Raw genomic sequence first — 7,601 nt, 5'->3', positions numbered from 1 at the left:
CTTTTTAGACTACAGCTGTCTGCAGTAAGTTTCCACCTCATTTTGAGGGTGGAGTTGCAGCCTCCAGTGCCAGAGGAGCTGTGCTAGGACCAAGTAAAGCTCAGGAACCAGCCAGCAGCAGCCAGCTACCACTCAGCCACATGGTTTCAAGCTCAGTTCACTGGCTGCTTCAATATGAGCACCAAACTGGCATGACATAGCCTTAACAAGCCAAGTGACCTGGTCTGCAAGCTAGCCACAGATGGATATGATACCAGGCCCGCACACATGCTCTGCTGCATCCCATTCCTGGATAGCATGCTCTTAAGACAGCACAGTGCTGAAGTGAGAGAATGATGGGGCAACATGCAGCTTGGGGAAACATAGCAAACCCAGCTGGAAAGCAAAAGCTCTGGAACAGCTGTGAGCAGAACAGACTCTTGGTGTGATCAAGGAAGCTCCAGAGCCCATGCTGGGGAAGATACTCCTTTCAGTGGAAATAAGGTTTTTGCTTGCCTCAGGCATATCCTCAATCCCCAGGTGGAGGCCCTAGGATGCATCCCTCCTGTGGGCAAGCACTCAAAGAGCTCCTTGGAAGCAGATATGCCAATGGCCTGTTTGCCAGAGTCCAGACAACACAGGGGATGCAGGAGCAATGCCACTAGTAGGAGCCATGTCTGCAGTGGAATCACAGGACTTGCACGTGAGAAGGGGTCTGCCCTGCCTGAGGTCTCAGCTCATCTGCGGCTCTGTCGGGCTGCAAGTGCTGAGATTTGGAGAGCATTGCATTCCTGAGAGGCACTGATGCACATGATCAGTCCGGCTCAAAGCCAAGTTCTCCAGTCCAAGCCTTGCTGATTCACAGCCCTGTTACACCTCCCGGCATTTCTCCAGATCAGTTGTTTTATGTCTGCACAGTGTTTAAATACTAGACATAGAACTGAACAAGTTTCTTGCTCTAAAGCTGCCATTATGAATTGTGACTCTACCATAGAAAAGTCCAAATACATAGGACTAGCCCTCACCCCCACATTCAGGAAGGTATGAAGCTTAGAAACTGATCTCTACCCAGTGTAGATATCACAGTAGCCACCTTCTCTTGAGGAGGTATCATGTTGATCTGACTGCATGGTTTGAAAGTGGGAGCAAAACAAGCACAGAAATGCATTTGCTTACTGTACCAAGGCAGATCTGTCTCTACATGTTTAGTTAGACCACCAGTGGGTTTAGGAGCAGCTGGAAAGGTCTGGAGGTCATTTCTTGCTGTATACAGAAATACTACTTTGCCCAGACTGCTGCTTAGACTAAGATTACAGCAGCACATGCAGGCTTTTTCAGGTGATAAATGCCCTGAGCCAGAGGGAGGGAAGAGAGTGCAGAAAGTGTCCCAGCAATGCAGCCAGCTATGCTGGACAGCTGTCCTGGATGAATCACTTTGCTCCTCAGCAACCTGAGAATGATCACCATCATCTCCACAGCAGGTAGCAGGTATCTGGAGACTGCAGCTGTGCACAGGACAGGAGTTTAGGGAGGCCCTTTTAGAGCTAATGCCACAGAGTAACAAGACCAGGATTCCCAGACAGAAAGCCAGGGCTGCTGAAATGGTAGTCTTCAAGTTACAGGAAGACAGCTCTTAGAGAAAGCCATACCCAGAAGCTTCACTGAAGGCTAGATGTTCCAGTCATGAAGTTTCTCAGTCCATCAGTTTCTCCAAGCAGCTGGAGGGCCCTTATACCACAGGATGTACTCCTCAGGAAAGGGCAGATGTGTACAGAACCCCAACAGGCTGACAGCAAGTGTCTGAAGATCTTCAGCTACCCTTTCTTCTGGAGGCTCAAGTTACATTGTCATTCAAGAATCAGTATTGCTGTGCCCCTACCTTCCAGGAAGCAGCAGTTCCCCTGTAAATACTACAGGATTTCAGGTAGTTCCCGCTTAATTTTCCCCCAAGGATCAAGCTGTTACAAGAACAGGCATGCTTGCTTTAACACCCTTCCCCCTTTATCAGAGCAAGCTCAACTTCCCCTATTCTGCCCTGGGGGAGACAATCTCAGGATGTGGGAGGAGAGTTGAGCACATTGCTCGCTGCTGGGAGACACCAGGCAACAAGCCATGCATCTTGACTAAGGGCCTTGCCTACGCAAAGCATTTCAGCTATACCAGTAGAGTGTCCATGTTGCCATGCCTCTACTAGAACGGTCTCCTCAGTGGAAAGCTGCCAAATCAAGCAAGACAAATCTTACACTACTAACTGGAACATAGCTATAGTGTCCATACAGACTGGTTTATACAGCCGTGTCTGTCAGCCTTTTGACACACAGCCACCCAACCAGTAGGGCCAACCAACAGTTTCAGTAACCCCTATATGAATACCAATAGCCCAGCACAGTTCTCATGTCAGGCCATCCCACTGAACAGTTTCCTGCCATTACTTTCTATAAATCAAGTACAGTGCCAGGGGCAGCCAGGTTTTAATCTTCGTGCCCAGAAGATAAGGCTGACCAATACAAAACATTGTGAGTTAGCTAGGCCACCAGGAAACAGTAAAGTTGTTAGGTCTTCACCATATCTGTCAGTATTTTTCAAGTACTCAGAGTAATTTCTAGTTTTGTTTACAGCTTCCTAAGGCTTCACACATTCCTGTCATGCTTTCAGTTTTGGAAACACAAATAGGAGGTGTTAGATAACCTCTGCAGTGGTAAGCAAAGCACAGATCTTAGACCTTGTCCGTGGTAAACAAGCCTTGCTTATCTACTCCTGACTGCTAGCTTCCACCAGTTCTTAAAGGCTGGGCAGGAAACAAGTGACTGAAGGTAGACTTTGACCAGGGTACAGGCCTTCAAGCCAAATGATGGCCCTCAGGAGGCCTGCCAGACCCTGTGGCTTACACTCGAGATTCAGAGCTGAGAGTGAGTATTGTCTCTCCAGGAGCTTGATAGTAGAGACAGAACAAATATTGATGAGAGATTCTACTGCCAATTAGATGTGGAGAAGTACAAGACCAACCCTAATGACAAAAACCTTACTCCTGTACATCTATTCCAGGAGGCCCTCTTCTTAGTAATGAGTCTTCTAGAAAGGAGGCTTCATCTAGGGACAGGTTGCAATCTAAGAACTAAACCTTGATCTGCAAGCAGAACTCCTGATCCTACACACACTCAATGCTAATGTCGTTTGCAGAGCAGGAAGGACAAGTATTTCTGTACCAGTCTCAGGATGGGAATGTAACAGGTAGCTTGCCACGACAGCTGAGTCAGTGCCTAACAAGGAATTCCCACTGTGGAGACTCTGTTTCAGACTCAAGACTTCATACCCTCATACCTCTTGCACAGATCCTGCATCAGTACTTTCCCAGCTCAACTATTCTCTTGATGAAGCTCCACAAAGGGCCAAAAAAATCCTCACTTTAGTGACTGGCATGGTGAGATTAAGAGAGCAGTGCTGCAAACTGCATCTTCTGGTTAAGGAGGGGGAAGATCAGGCCTAGGCATGCCTCAGTTACAACCAACCTCACGGCTTGTGTTTGAGACACCGTTACCACTGTGCCAGTTTGGACTTCAGATATCATTACCCAGGTCTGGGAACCCAGAGGGAGGGAGAGCTACAGAGCCAAGTGACTCAAGGGAAACAAGCACCAAGCAGGTTATTTTCAAGAGGATGCTGCTTCCCAGCTGGAGAGAGATCAAGGGTTCAGTACAGACTCATTAGATAAACTGGTAGCCCCAGCAACCAAGGTGCAGGTACTGCAGCCAGATAGCCTCTGAAGGCAGCTCCAGCTGCCTGCCTTCACTTTTGCCCACCACTTTGCTAGTCCAGCTAGCAAAGTAACCAAAGTCAAGCATGCAGCAATATAGGACAGGCTCCAGAAAAATACTGTTTTCTTAGCTGACAATATAAAGTTCTACTCAATTTCATTTAGGAATTTCTGCCTGAAACTCATGCAAGTACAGTTAGATACAATTAGTCACCTTAAGTTGACATTTTAAGTAGTTATGGAGAGGCAAGAGCAAATCACTCACTAACACAAACTCCTTTAAATTATACAAACACGAATCTGTGCCACAAGTTTACACTTCAATCCCATCTCAAAGGCAGCACCCCCCTCCTTAAGTCTCACTGCCCTGTGAAAACAGCCATGGGTTCCCTAGCAAGAAAAGTCAAGGCTATTTGAGATCAGCTGTAAATCAACACACTCCAGTGGCCTTGACAAGCTTGCTTCCCTCCCCGTCACTGACCATGAGTTAGCAACAGCCGTGTTGACACAGCTTCCCCGACGGACAGAGCGCTCATTGCTGGCACTGGAGAGGAGGAGCAGTCTCTCAGGAACAGCGCTAACAGCAACAATGACATCACCACGGCAGATCTCCACCGAGCAGAAAATGCAGCAGCAACACCGGGTTCGAGCGCTGCATCCCCGCGAACAGAGCACAAAGCAACAAGCACGCGGGAAGCCAGAGAGCAACCATATGATAGAGGGGTATCCCTTCACTGCCTGCTATTTCTGAACAGCACATCTGAAGTCACTGACCTTGGGCACTCACCTGGAAGTTTTATTCAAGGTGCATTTAAAGGGAAATATGATCTTCAACAGAGCAGCTAACTGCAGAACCGAAAATGTATATTAACTATTGACATGAAATTAGGTATCCACACCTAATTCAGTTTTGAGATGCACAGCTCATGTTTGGATTGTCACTGCAGAAAGCAACCCTTTTATCCTCACAATCTACTGTTACAGCTTAACTATGTCCGAAGGCAGACTGTTAACAGCAACTACAAGAGATCATTTTAGGAAGCTGCAGGGGGAAGCCAACTGAACTCCAACTCAGCAGACAATTAAACTGCAATTATCAAAACAATGCTGTGCAAGGATGAAGTACTTCAACATTTGAAGGATGCAGGATTGCTGTCAGACAAGCAGCATGGAAGCATGCTAGTACCCAGCCAAGTTCAGCATTTAGGTAAGGTCTTACCTGGACTCCCTTCTGTCAAGGCAACAAGCTTTAAGTTATTCTACAGTTCTGTAAGGGAATCTTAGGTCCATCAGGCCCTAGCAACAAGGGCTTAAGAGCACTTCAGTTCACAGCCGAGAAGCAGCCCAGAAGACATTAGGGAACACTGGTAGCGTGCAAGGTGAGGGTTCTGTTCTTGTTTATCAAATGCTCAGTTTACTTCAGTTACGGAAGAAATTGCTATATTATAACAGCAGGGACAGCTATCAGTAAGTATCTGTGAGCCCAGACATCCACCAGTTTTAGAGAATGCAAACATCCACGTGCTCTATTCCATGGCCCTTATTCCCAAACCAGGGTTTGCTATACACCTATCTCACGACGCAGCATTTAAAAATGCACCCTAATCAAGCATAAGCAATTTTGTTTACAGCCAAATGTTAAGTTCTGCATAAGCTAGTCTCATTTTCACAGAGAAGTCAGACCAAAATCCCATACATGTTAGAGACAAAGCTATTTATAGTTTTGCACAGATGGTTTGATTATAATTGTCATGTTTCCTCAAGGACAAGCTTTGCCAGAGATTTGCCCTGACAGGTAATTCACATGACCTTCCAAGACAAGAGTCTTGGAACAGGAGCTTTAAGAAGGTGCTACAGAAATTGAATCTGGTAGCCCTCTTGCCTGCAGGCATTCATTTTGAGTTGTAAACCAAGCAAGGTGGTATCTTCCCTAGGTGATTTCAGAGGAAAGCCTATTGCACAGCTTGTACATTTTCCACTTTCAGTTAAGGATTCACCAATGTTGTAACATGTCTGTGCTACTCAGCACACAGTTTGATTCACTGGCTTTAGTAGGAAGGCAAGGAAGCCTGTAGTGTATCCTCTGCAACACAATTATTTAAATCCTTAACTTGGCACCTTTGCCTTTTAAGGTACAGCTCTTAGTGTGCTGTGTTGAACTATTAGTAGGGTATTTGAGGACATGAACCACTGCATGACACCACAGGGAAGAGGGACATTTAATGTAGCTACTGCCTTGCATTTTATCAGTTATACTTCTTGCTGCAGCTTAGAAGAGCAAGAAACAGCTATTGGATTTTAGAAGTTTTCCTTACTGAGGGGTCAGATTAACCCCACCTTACAGCTGTTCTACACCAGAAGTAGGGTATTAACATAATAGCACAAAAAAAAGGGGCAGCACTTGAAAGTAACCGTATTAGAGCTGCTTTGGATTCTGAGGACTCAGGCCAGGCATGGTGGGTCTACTCATTAGTTCATGGAGGGCAAGTCATGTGTTCAGTCAGCTGTTGAAGTCACAAGGGGAAGGGGGGAAAAAGACAAGTATACTTGTTCTTCCTGAATAAGTACAGCAACGAAGCCCTGATTATTTAACAAGGAATATTCAAATGACTCCACCCACTTTAACCTCAAATACAGCTACTGAGAGAACAGGGTACACTGACTCCAGCAGCCTGGCTCTACTGGAAGCACAGCAAGGCTGCAGCTTCCATCATACACGAATAGTACCACTGCAGCCCATGAACATGGTATAGCCACAAGTAAGCCTTTAAGTCACAGCCAGCCAAACACCATGGCACAGCTGGTTATCTACCATTCCTCTAGAGAGAGAGCTCTCCACTTCTCCCAGCCTGAATTCCCACACAGAATGCTCGACCTAGGCTAGAGCTGGCCAGCCAGTGGCAAGTACTGGAAGCTTTAAAGCTTCCATATGGGCAATTGTCAAACAAAGAACAGCTTGCTTACAGTTGGGAGGACTTTGTTCTGTTGTGTGTTCTCAGTTCACATATAAAAAAAATCTCATACACGTATCACAACAGCACTGCTTATCAGCAAGTATTTTTAGTTTTCAGAGAGATAATACTGAGAATTCCAGCTTTGACTCAAAGGGTTTGGAGTTACTGGGTAAGACATACTCATTTTGATGCTAAGATTACCCATCTTACTTCACATTAAGACAGCCTTTGTACAGCTGTTTTACTCCTAAAATAATCCCTCTATTTACTAGGAAGGCAGTGCAATTGTCTTAAGCACAATGATTAGGTATTTCCATATTTATTAGTCTATATATACTTGGGGACTAATAACATATCTATCATTTAATTTACCTTATTATACACTCACAGCCAAAAGCACTTCTAACATCCACTCTAATACTTCTTAGAACTGACTCAGGCTTTACACATGCTGAGAGCTACTTTCGCAATAACTGCCAGTCTCTTCAGCCGCCTGTTTTGTCACATTAATTGCTGCCAGGGCAGCCTGCTCATCTGAAAAGCGATAGCCACCGACCACCCAGAGCAGCATTTCACCACCCCGACCCAGCGCTTCCCCAGAGCCCAGCGCTCAGGCCACCTTCGGCCACCAGCAGCCCCAAGCTCCCTCCGCGCTTGGAGAGGAAGCCACGGCAGCACCGCATGTCGCGGACAATACGCTTCCCTCCCTGGCAGGTACCGCTCCGGGCTTCTCTAGGCCTCTCCGGAGGGAAGGCTCCCACAAAGGCGCATCTCGGGAAAGGCCGGCGGGGCCCCCGCCTCCCACAGCGCTGCGCGCAGGAGCCCTTTGCCGGCGAGACCCCCGGGGCCCAGCTCCATTGTTCCGAGGGCAGCGACGGGCCGGGCCCGGCACGGCTCCAGGAGCTCAGCACCCG

Source organism: Egretta garzetta, unplaced genomic scaffold (genome assembly GCF_000687185.1).
Source record: "Egretta garzetta isolate BGI_Z169 unplaced genomic scaffold, ASM68718v1 scaffold215, whole genome shotgun sequence".
Taxonomy (NCBI): domain Eukaryota; kingdom Metazoa; phylum Chordata; class Aves; order Pelecaniformes; family Ardeidae; genus Egretta; species Egretta garzetta.
Note: the sequence above shows the minus strand (reverse complement) of the source record.